The sequence below is a fragment of the Oreochromis niloticus genome, linkage group LG8 (genome assembly GCF_001858045.2).
Source record: "Oreochromis niloticus isolate F11D_XX linkage group LG8, O_niloticus_UMD_NMBU, whole genome shotgun sequence".
Lineage (NCBI taxonomy): Eukaryota > Metazoa > Chordata > Actinopteri > Cichliformes > Cichlidae > Oreochromis > Oreochromis niloticus.
In genome coordinates, this window is record NC_031973.2 from 7,933,229 (window position 1) to 7,945,897 (window position 12,669).

General features: G+C 40.2%; 1 long non-coding RNA gene across 1 annotated transcript; it reads left to right on the top strand.

The window, feature by feature from the left end:
• The first annotated feature begins 10,160 nt into the window (after positions 1 to 10,160).
• LOC109203281 (uncharacterized) lies at positions 10,161 to 11,380 on the top strand. Its single transcript, XR_002063225.2, has 2 exons — positions 10,161 to 10,281; positions 10,848 to 11,380. It is a non-coding gene; the product is annotated as an uncharacterized LOC109203281 (long non-coding RNA).
• The last annotated feature ends 1,289 nt before the right edge of the window (positions 11,381 to 12,669 follow it).

Sequence of the window (12,669 nt, forward strand, 5' to 3'; positions counted from 1 at the left end):
ACCTTCCGTCTTTATTACCATTTCAAGTCTGTCATATATTTTTGTTTCTGTCTAAAGCGCTTCTCTAGAACAACGTCAAAGATTTTATGATGTTATATAATTTCATGTATATCCTCCCATAAAAAGCTCTTGTATTCTGAATGATTTTGCCCTTTCAGGCCCGCTGGAAACCCCAGGCACATGAGTGGCAGCTGGGCTCGTTCGGACATTGTTTCCTGAAGGAAATACAGCCTTGCCAAAATACTTGGGATGCTCCAGTTGCATTTATATCATCTGCTATGGCATATGAAATGTGAGACTGACATTGAAGACAGCTTTATAATGTCAGTTGTAAACAATCTGGAGCTCAGTTCAGGCTAAATGAGTACTACCATTCCCCATAGCTGAATAAACTGGCAATGAAGTTTTGTTAACATTGAGGAATGCTACAGAGTAGTTTCTGAAAGGATTGCAATTTTTCTGTTTGGCAGCAACAGTAAACCATGAAACACTCACTCCACTGTTAGAAATTTGTTTTCAGATCCACGTTTTTGAAAATTAGTCTGCAAACCACTTTGTGATAAGCAATAAAGCATCCAGTACGGTTTCAAAAGCTGTAAATCTGTTAAGTTCACACTTCAAGATTAGGAAAGGAAACTTCTTTTTTATGAGCTTTTAAAAAGACACAGTAAAAGCTGTTTTTATTTATTGCATTCTTTGCTTGTAAATTTACTCCCCTCACTCAAACTTCATGTTTGCAAAAGTCAATTGGCTGTAGCCTCACACTGCATGCAGCTTTACTGTGATTTGTTAATATTAAAGTGTTCTTTTACAGGCTAAGTGAGTTCGAATGTGCCAAAATCTCCCTCAATGGGCTTTTCAGTGGCCGCATTCTCTTCTGCTCTTCAGCTGCTTTGAAGATCAGAGTGTAGAGTGTTAGTCTGTTATTAGTATGTCTAAAAAAAAGTCCCTAACCTTCATGGTGTGTGTGTGTGAGAGAGAGAGTGACTGTCTAATTCTGTGCGCATGCGCATGGGTACCATTGCCATGGGGAAAATGTGATTTCACAAGGGGAGGAGAGGGGAGTTTACTTACATTCCCATCCTTCCAACTTCAAGGATAGAGGAGTGCCATGCATCATTCCAGGGAGTCTGCACTAAAAATCTTGTGTTTTTGCAATATTTCTACACGAAATAATCAAAATCAGTGGGTTTCAAATGACAGCTGTCAGTGATTCATACATACCAGGGTTTCTGCCAGCTTATTGCCCTGAGGCCTACTGGGCCCAGGATGAGCCCTGCTAACAGTAACAATGAGAAAAACTGATATAATGGTTAGAAACCTCACTAAGAGATGTCCTTTGGTTAAAATGGGAGTGCACGATGGGAAAACTGATTTACTGTTCTTCAGTTTGGTTGGGTGATATTTAAACATTTTAGAACTTGCGCCGTTGTTCCAATCATCTGATTGCCTGCATATTTGCTGGAATACCTAATCAACACCAAAAGCAAGATGAGGCACTGAAATAATGTGTTCTAATAAAGTCTCTAAATGAACAAACAGATCAGGATAATATATGTTCCTCTGTTTAATCTGGACGTGAACCCTTTAGGATGTAAACAAATCATCAATATGCAGCTATCTTATCAAGCATGGTCTCCAAGAAAAAGCCTGAAAAATTAGCTCAAAAACGCTGGACACAGAACATAAGTTTTCACACCAGTGCTTTGTTTTACTTTAGTTAACATCAACCATGCATTGACAGGTCTCTGCAACACTACACTCGCTAGGCATACTAATGGGAATCTCCTACAGAATCTGTGTATAAATCTCAACTGTGTTGAGCCTGATACTTTACAGGATTAATTAGAATAAATAGCTTTGGCCTATAGCTTGCAAATGATTTGTTGTGGCCACTTGAGGCTCTAAAGAATCAACAATGTTATGAGATAAGATTTTGGAGTCCAGTTAGCTTCATAATCATTTTATCGGCACTTGTGAAACCGGTCCTCATTAATGTGCATTTTCAAACACAAAAGTCAGAGGTGGATGACTCTGTTCTTACATGAGATTAAAAAGATTGACACTGAAATAGAAACAAATGATCCTCCACCCATTCCCACATGTTCTCTCAAATGTTGGCTCACATCTCAAGACTGAAAGCTTTGCACAGAAAGGCACTGGCTCAGAACTCATTTGAGCCAACCCTTGGAGCTTCTGGTTAGTGTGAAATGTCAATGGCATGAAGGGTGGATGGTTTTATAAGAATACCTTGAGCGTCTTGGGGATTCTGTTAGAAACATGTGGTGCAGTTGAGAGAAATGTGGAAAATTACTGTAAATGCAAAAATTCCACTCAGGAGCTCTGTGAGATTCCAGGCCACTGTTAACAGGTACTTGATGATATATGTACTGCAGCTCGGGCCATTGTGTGAGGCCTGCTGCATCAACGCGTGTTTGCACCATAGTGGGGGAAAAAACGACCGTCACTAGTGATTTACATGATGAAAATAATTCATTTTGTTGTATGCTCAGCAGGTCCTTGTGGTGCATTTGCTGAACTATTCCCTCTGCCCACCAGGTTCCTCTTTTTTTCTCGAACATTAAAATTCTTCAACTTCCCCACACAAATACAGGCATGCTTGAAATGGGTTGATGGAATAGTACACGTGCTACACCCTCTGTGGCCATATGAGACACATGCTTGCATGTGCAGGAAACCTGGATTAAACCTTAAAGGCAAACTTTTGATTTCACAGGGTTTAAACCGCCAAGTCTTTTTAACCCTGACCTTTTGCCATGCGGTAATACCCAGCCGCACATGCTTAGTCAGAACTGACCGACCCTTTTGACTTTGTGCTCCTGCAATTCAGTACCAACTGTGGCACATGCATGTGTGCACTTTTTGCCAACCTGTTCCAATTTAACCCTTTGACTCTCCACATACCTTCTGTCCTACTGCACCCAATGAGACTTCACGCAACAACCTGCTCCACATATTCTACACTCCATGCACAGCTGACCCCTTGTGTATCCATTATCGCAGGTCAGGTTAGGGCACAGAACCATAGCAGTGCATATGGACAATAAACAGGACACTCCTAGATCTTAGATCTGGGCAGTTGCACACCCGATAGGATCAGTAAAGACTAAATTTTGCTTATGCATTGTTTGTATTGTTTGTTATGGCTAATTTCAAAGTAGCAATAGCTCCTGATGCCGTTATAATACAAAAAATTTGCCAAGGATGTAAAATTTATTCATCCCACAGTCAAAAATCTGCATTTTGGGGCCATATTCTTCTGCCTACAACCACTCATGTGCTTACCGTCATGTGTAATATGGAAGCTAGTTTTCCTGGTGGTGTGTTGTTTAGAGTAGCATGTACTGTGGTTTGTCTGACCTAACCGCATGTTATGTCTCAACAACCTTTCTGAAACCAGTAGTGGAAAAAAATGGAAGACTCTCTCTTTTGAAACAAACCAGATCTGATCTCTACTCCCTGTTACTTTTGTATAAAAGCCAAATGTCCCTTGTTGTGCAACTTTTTATTGCAATGGAATCCCTTTTAGCTTGTCAAAGTGCACTAATGCTAAAAGGTTAAAGGTCAAATCTATGACTAACCACTGAAATACACCTGGTGTTTGTCTGTGAAACCACATAGCTGATCCAAGAGCTGCGTCGTTCTGTCTTTCGCACAGCTTTGAATCACATAAGGTGCCCCGGGGTGTTTTATTCTAACAATTGCTGATTTTCATTAATACTGGGCTTTTGTTTTTTTGTAGCAATGGAAATAAGGTTTCTGAAATTTAAAACACTCCACAATGAAACTATATCAAGTTATGCGGAATGGTATCTTGATGGCTTTTCTTTTACAATATTGCCAACATTATCAAATTGGTTAGATTTTTTCCTCTATATGTTCCTTTCTCTAATGGATTTAGTTCTCTTTTTGAAAGCTGAAACATGTCAGTCATTAGGAGCATTTAGTAACAAATGCAAAAGCTGAATAACAGAGACGTCTATCACTCACGTCGAGCACTCAACCTATTTTGTTCACATTTAACGGGGTCTATAGGATGTATTGGAATGCGGAAAAAAAGAGAGAATAAAAGGAAGCTTCTTCCTTGAGGCAGGGGTCCCCAAAAGGATACGCGCATAAACTAAAATAGAGGGTTAAACCTCTTTACTGCATCTCCATCACATGCACAAAGGCGTGCATGCGCTGACATACACTCTGAGGCACGCATGCAAAAAAACATCTTAGTCTCGCTCACTCTGTTTCTTGCATATACACACACACATATATTAACCTCTTTCTTTCTGGCCCCTCCTTCATCTCGCACAGACGCTTTCACAAACGCAGACTCCGGCACACACGATTTCGTACACACAAACACACACACAAACACATCCCCCAATTGAAATGGCACCTCTATAGGAGAAAATAGGGGGTGGAATTAAAAGTGCTGAGTGAAAGAGAGAGGAGGAATGAGGGGAAGAAACAACCACAACAATACAAACTGGGAAAGGAAGTGAGGCTGAAAAGAGGGAATGTGTTTGAAAGGAGAGAACAAGGTGAAGGAATTAGAAGAGCACAGAGGATGAGAAAAGGCAGCAGAGGCTGAAAATAGAAAATGTTTTTATTCCGTCTTTGAGAGATTTATTCCCTTGTGCACATGTGTCGGTGCAGTTTTCTATTGACTGCAGGTGTTTTTGTTGTCTTTGCAAATTCACTGTAGCTCACAGCTGACTGTTTCACTCAGGTTTTCTCATTTTGGAGAGTCATTATATCGTCACTATAACAACGATGGCACTTAATAAATATCATTAAATCTCTTGATTGGTAGTTTTACTGCATTTATGTCAGGACACATGCTTACCTATTTCCAGGCAAGTCTTTAAACTCAATGTTTGCAAGTGATGCATTACTGAGGAGGCTTGCTTATAGGCCAGGATGCTTTGTTCGACCTTGTGAAAGCCTCCCTGAAAGGAGCCGCCAGTCCATGGCCAGCGGATTTAGGGGAGTGAGTTTAGGGGGTCAGCACGGTCACCCTGGGGATAAATGCCTGCCATTGTCAGTTCTGAGGAGATGCTCTCAGTAGGGAGTCTATAAAACCCCAGTGGCAACACTAACACCCAGAACTCTGGGGCTCCCCAGGGGAACACCCTGAGACCTCCAGTCAGGGACTAGCTCGCAGTCTGCTAGGGAGAGAAACAGCTGGGGGGACCCCTGCATGGTTTGGTAGTCTGTTGGGTTCATTATCTCCCTGGGAGTTGTGACGGGTTTGAGGTTATAGGGTTCTTCATATATTTTTTTTGAAGATGTGCAGCAGTAAGTTGCACCAGAGCGCAATCGTTCAAAGCACCATTTAAACTAAAAACAAAGCCAAATGAAGTCTTCTTTTGTAGTAAGTTGGCACAAACTTTTCTCTCATTGGATGGGAGTGGAAAGCAAAGCGAATGAATTTCTGGTGATGTATGCTCATTCACATATTTATCTATACGTATATACATAAGACACTGTGTGTTTGAGTATGTTGGTTTTTATGTATATGTGAAGCGAGTGTGCAGGAAGTGGAGGGGGCAGCGTCTCATGGGGTCTTTTGTGGAATGCCTCTCCTCACCCCTTCTCAGATCCATGAGATGGGCAAACATGAAATCAAAGTGGAAAAGCCCCACAAAGGGGTGGAAGGAGGATGACTAGGGTCTGGATGGGGGTATAAGGAGGAAGGGGAGGGGGGGATGGGTGGCTTGTCCCTGCACCCCAGGCCCCGAAAAGCACTAGGCCTCCCAGTTCCATGAAAAGAACCCTTATGAGGACCTGGCTGTTCCGCCTGCATTGGATTAAAACCCCAAACCCAAAGGCTGCCAACACAATATATCTATGTCCTATTTTATCACTCACTCCCAGAGAACAAGCAACCACTTCATCATGTTCTCCTTGAAACTGTATAATTCGTGCATTTCTCAAAGGTTCTGTAATGAATATATTTTATTGACAGGTATGAGTGAAATTATGAGGATTGCTAGTTGTAATGAAGTCACACAGAATTGACAAATATTGATGAGAAACCAAAACGGTGTCAACAGAAAACATATTTGTTGAAATGCATACTCCATGTGCCTTCAACTTTGATAATATGGCAAGTAAAAATATCACAGTTTAATATAAAATAAATCCCAATGAGAATTTGCCAAATTTCTGTTTTATATTTTTTCTGCATCTTTCACTGTGTCACTATTTGTGGAAGAACAGTGAAAGCTTTTATTGTTCCACAAAATTCAAAGGAGTAATATTGAGGTCAGCTTTCAACCATTGGCTTGTATAGTTTGTCTTTAGATTTCAGTTTTCTTAGGTGAAGTAATCTGACAGAATAAATCCTCTCAGGACTGCTGTTATCAAAATGCACACACCATTACCACAGAATGAAACCAAATCAAACAAGTCTGAAATTTTAAGAGTTATGACTCCAAATTGTTTTATTTTTGAAATTTAAAATGCTTCAGTTCTATAACTCTATACATTTCCTATATCAACATAAACTGCAATGTACAATGTCTATTCAGTAGAGCATTTGGATACAAGTTAGCAAATGAAAAGACAGCAATTTTATTTTTTTAAATATGTGAAAATTGACCCAAATTGAATAAAAACGTCTGATTCCCACAAATCCACTACGTGATAGTATTCTCATACCGAAAGTATTTCCCATGTAATTGACATGTCTGTTCTGCTAAGTAAATGATTGCAGATCTGAAAACACACACTGAGAATGAGAGCTACTGCTAGGGACCGTGTACCGGGTATCTCAGCAATTATACTCTAAAATGTGTATCACCTCACTGAAAGGGCTTTTGTGGTTTCCGCTCCTTAGTTTGGCACACTGCTGGAGAATTACAAATGTCTCCATGTCATCTTCATTTAGCATGCCTCTGTATGATACACACTACAGTATGCATATATTTAACTCTATGTCAGTTTCTTAAGGCTGCTTTTAAGACATTACACGGCACCCTCGGTCACGTTCTCTCACACACAAGAGTTACACATTCTCAGACCTGAATGTCTGGACCCTGAACTAAAATCTGTATATTTTATGCAGATTGCCAACAAATAAGAGAATTACCTCTACCTGGAATTTTACCTTTTTTGCATTTATACTAGCTCATGTTTGCTATACTAGATTCTGGTGTTCTTACTTGGAGTATTTGTGTGTTTTTTGTGCCTGAATAGGTGTATAAAGAACTGGGGGTGCATATAGCAAAACCTTTGTAGCTCTGTAGCGCTCCTTGTCACCAGAGCGGGACCCCTCATCTTGCGTCCGCTGGGGATTGGGAGGTGCGAGGCGAGGTGCATGTCTGCTCCCTCAATCTTCCGTTCTATAACTGATATGTAATAATCCCCAAGCTCGACGTATGTGGCGGGGAGGAGGGGGTTCAACGAAATCTTCTTTGTTCAGTGCTGCCTTTACCACATCAACCGTCTGACACCCTCTGTTATAACATCTGTGTGTCTGGGTATCTCTGTTTGTGTCTCCCTTTCAGTCACAGATGTGTGTTTGTTCTAGAGAATTTAGAGAAATCCAAACTTGGATGTCATGCAGTAATTTTTAAATAAAAACTTATTTTTACCTGTTGGTTGTAAACACGTTTTGATCTTTGAATGATTAAGACGTAGAGACCGGTGGTAAAAGTTTAGCCAAGCAATATTTTTAATGTTTGTGTAAAAACGATAACTTTTGAGTTATACAGTATTTAACTGGAGTCACCAATGGACTGCAGAGCAGATGACTAATCATAGCGGCACTTCCACGAGAGGCACTCCCATAGTTAATGGAATCTAATAACATGATTTATAAAACAATGTGCAAAAGTCTTGGGCCACCTCTTATTTCTTTATATTTTGCTTCCAAAAAGCCACATTTTCTTGTAATTTTTTAAGCGTCTTTTAAAGTTTTTCTTTGGACATTGGCTACTTTTTCATTCATTTTCTTTCTTTCTTTTTAAATAGTATCTTTAGGCAAAAAATGCATAACGATAACACAGTTTGGCAGTTTTGGCATGAAACTGTATTTTTGCACCAACACTGTGACTCTCAAAAAGCTATTAGTCAAAAACTTGACATTGCACAGCATGGTGTCCATCTTTTCCTTAAAAAATTAGGAAACTGGAGAAGTGGACAACAATAGAAGCAGTGGCAGTTTAAAATATATCGGCAGCAGGTGAACAGTGTCTGGCAGTCACGTTCTCAAGAAATGGGGAAGGACATCCAGCTGACACAGGGCCTGAGAGATGCATCAAATGAGCCATCCTCTGTTTGCTAAAGCCTCATGAGAAATGGTCTCAATGCAAAAGCAGCTGTCAAGAAGTCATTCTTAAGAAAGAGAAAGAAAGGCTGATGACACTGAACTTACAGAATTGAACTGAAACTAGATGGCAACGCATCTTATGGAGTCATGAATCCAGATTCAAATAGTTGTCTGTGTACAGAAGAGGTCAGGTAAAACACTATGGAAGCTCTGTCGTGGTTTGGGGCTGCTTTCAGTCAGCAGTTCTGGAAAGTGTCTGATTGGCAACTTCATTTTTCAACATGACAGTGATCCTAAACACATTACAGTAATAGCATACCTGGATACCTGTATAAACACACTATCACTCATGGATTAACCTCCCCACAGTCTGTACCTCAACACTGTTGAAGCAGCATGACAGAGAAAGGAACAAGAGGTAGCCAACATCCAAAGATCAATGATCAGTGCAATTCTTCAAGAAACATAGGTACTTTACTCTTAAATTACTGTTAAATTAAATACAGTCATAATATATTACCTGGTTAATTGTTAAGTTGGCGTTAGCAGAAGGGTAAACATTTTCAGTTTCAGGTGTTTGGTGTAGCTTTAAGTTGCCTGGATCAGTTAGACAGCGATCATAAAAGATAAAATAAAATCATTAAAGCCTGTTTGTCTTAACATAACTGCTGGGCTCATTTAAACTTTGGATAAAGACAACAGAACAAAATTGCACTGTCACTGTAAAAATATGAATATAGAAGAAGATGTTATTTGTACACGCTTCTTAAAATCCACATGCTTCACTTTGTCAACCGACGATGTGTCTCTTGGAGAGGTGCTGCTTATAGTCCACCATATACTCTGGAGTTGACCTGCCACCTCATTGTGACTAAAAAAGTGGAAGGTTAGAGTATGATGCCACAAGACTGAAAAAAATACTGATCCGTAAAACCAAAAATGCCCAAATTTGCAATAAATCCCCAAACGAGCCAGCTTCATGTTTTCCTTTTAGAAACTCTGTTAGGTCATAAGCATGGGCTCACCTCTGTTTACTATCCCCCTCCAAGCAGTGAATTCATCCTAGCTAACGTGTATATGTGTACACCTCTGTGTATTTGTCTGGTACAGTGTGTGCGCCAATTAGTGTCCCACTCCAGACTGTTTATCAAACTAAGAAAAAAGGTCGGGCTGTACTTGAAAGGAAAAACAAAATACCCGTGTCTGTATGTGTCCTATATGTTTACACGGTTGTGTCCATGCATGCGGGTGTTTATCCTGCTAGGCCTGTGATGTCAGCTCTGTCTGGCGACAGTCTGATTAATGTCTGAATGTTTTCCAGCTATTTACCCCAGAGCCTGAGCACTGGGCACACACTCTCACAAGGAACAGAGGGGAAAGGGAAGAAACGTCAACATGTAAAAAGTGGAAAGAAGTATAAAGATGATAGTTGCAAAAAAAAAAAAAATTAAATTAAAATTAAATTAAAAGCTGTAAAAGAAGGAAGGAAATTTAACAGAAGGATGTGGGAAAGCATCTGTTTTTATTAAGATGGACACTGCAGTCATTCTGACTTCCCTGGACTTGATGACTAATGTTCAAAATATCATTGATAGTGATCCAGTACTTTGTAGTTATAGGGAGAACAGAGTGACGCCAGAATTTCAGCAGCTTGTAATTGGACCATCTGACTCATGTGTAATAAGGGGAGCCTGGCAATCACAGGATTTAGGAGTTACTAACCGACTCTCCAGGTTGTCCTTACTTTGTTTGCCAATAAAAAAATAAAATGTTTTGTCATTCACGCCCTTAGAACCTAATTCTCCTCTTCTATGCTCACCTCCTCACTCTCACTATCTGTCTTCCTGTCTTCTTACTTCTACACTACTTTCAGATTGATTCCCAGCTGGCCCTGGAGAGAGGTTCATTACCACAGTTGTTGAAGAATCTTGGGGTTTTCAACAGATGAGCAGATATTAGACAATCGAGCTAAAGGTCTCCTGAGGAGGAGGGTGAGGGTTTTGTTCTGCAAAAGATATCATCCAGACTAAGTGAACATGCTGTCAAGATGGCAGGGAGAGGAGAGGAGCAGGATAGAGGTGGCGGTGATGCTGTAGAGAACGGGTATATTTGTTTTGTGATTAGCCAGGAACCAGCTCTCAACTCCTTCTATGTAGTCTGGAGTTAATTAGCAGAGCTATTATCAAGCTTTGTTCATCCGCACAGATAAACAGACAGCAGCTCTAATCTAACTGCACTCTGACGTAGTCTGGGGATCTAATATATTAGATTTGTTAGCTAGCACTGCAAATGGTTGCACCCACCCTACATCAAATGAGCACATCATAGATTAAAGAGTTTAGGAGGAGTGGTGCCAGTGTGTCATTTTGTTGACTGCTTTAGTATGAGCTATCAGCTCATAGAAGCATGTGATCTGTCTTCATGTGCATGTTTGGCTGAATGGATCTAAAATAGGGGTTGAAAAAACAGAGATGTCATTATTCAAAAGTGTCTTTGTCACTTTCTTTCTTCCCTTTCCTTCTTCTTCTTTTTTTTTTCTCCTCGGCTGCCATATTAGCAACTGTCCTGATTGTGTCTCCTCGGACTCAGACATCACAGCCACACCAAATCTCCTGGAAGCACGAGGCAAAGGAAGAAGAATTCGGCTTAGCCGAGAGACGGGATGGATATCGGGGCCCCTGCAGAATCCCCTCCTCCCATCTCTTTTTCACTCTCTCTCGCTGACTTTTCATTCTGTGCCGTGGAAGATTTACTGTAATCTGGCAGATCAAAGGCGAGCATCGCAATCCTATTCCCCTAATCCAGTTTGATGGTGACTTTTGCACATGTAATAACACTGGCAAAAAGAGAGATCGCTTTTAAGCACTGCTTTTTTTTTCCTCCCTCTGTTGTCACAGTAATAATCATATTTATAAAAACAGAGTCAAAGCCAGTGCTATTTTAGTCCCTGATAACACTTTGCATTAATAATCATGTCACAACTGATATTTTTCACCCTATCATACTTGCAGTATGCATGCTGCTGATATCATCTCTTAGGATTTTCATTTGATACAAACCTAACTAAAATAAAGTTATTATTGAAACATGCATCATGTTTGACTGCTAAAATTCATTTTTTAAATGAGTTTATGTAATTTATCAATTAATACCTGTATTTCTTTTCAGCGTCATGCAAAGAAGGATTTGACATTAAAACATCTGGTTATTCTTAAAGTTAAAAAAGATTGTAGTCTGGCATCCAGTGACCCCTACGGGCTCTTTAGAGGCTTTAATCAGGTTCCTTTCATATCTAACAACCCACAAAGATGTAACTCATTTGATTTGGCTAAGTAGGAAACAATTAGCACTGACATCCCTTCAAGGCATTTTCTAGTTCCTCTCCCGCCCCCCGGCGCTTACTTCTCCTCTCACTGAGACCTCTTTGAAGGGGCAGATGACAGTAGGAATCAGGAACCAGTTATTTCTTTTAATCCTTACCTCTAATTTCTGCCACAGAAAGGTGGAAACAGAGGAACATTACTCTGCCTCTTTATGTCTCTGTTCTTCTAAAATGGCCATGATCATCGCCCTGGCTTTCCCTCCTCTCTGACATCATCCTGCCAAAGAAAAAAAACAAAGAAACACTCATCTTAAGTGTGTTTATTTTAGTATCCAGACGCACTAATGCACTTTCTGTAGCGCCTTTCCCCTTTTGTCCTACCTTTCTTTTGCCAATAAGTGCTTACACCCACCGCTTTGATCTATTCGGTTTTATTATTTCTATGTGGCTTTCTCTCCTATCTCCCCGTTTTCAGGCCAGTGGCAGTTATCTTTGAAGTCTATTATGCATTCGCCCCCCATATGTCACATCTGTTTCACATGCATGCAAAACTTGATTATTTACATTCACTGCTACAATTGTGACACATCTCCACAGCAAACACCGTGTGAATGTTTCAGCACTTCTACTTAAAAGTGTGCACAGCTTGTTAATCTTAATTGTTCTGATCATATTTGACTTTTTTGCAGAGTTGGAGTTGTCTCGTGAAAGGAATGCAGAAATACAAAGCAGATTAAATGCACATGATGGATTCATGTAAAATCAAAGCATTGGCTTTGCTTAGATTTCAAAATGGTTGTCAAATTTTATTCTTTCGTTGAGTCAGAAACTTTGATTGTTCCATTAATGCATACTGCTGGTTTAATACACAGTCTGCGATGTGTTCAGTGTCTTTTGTCATGAGAACTGTGTACTGACTGAAGGATTGGGGAGTTTCTGTTTTCACGAGAGGAAACCTGTGGAGTAGATAGCCCCTAGTGGTGACTTCAGTAATTGCACTTTTTCAAAATGACTCAGAATGCAATAGAACCCCAAGCTATTCATTTTGCCAAGGTAG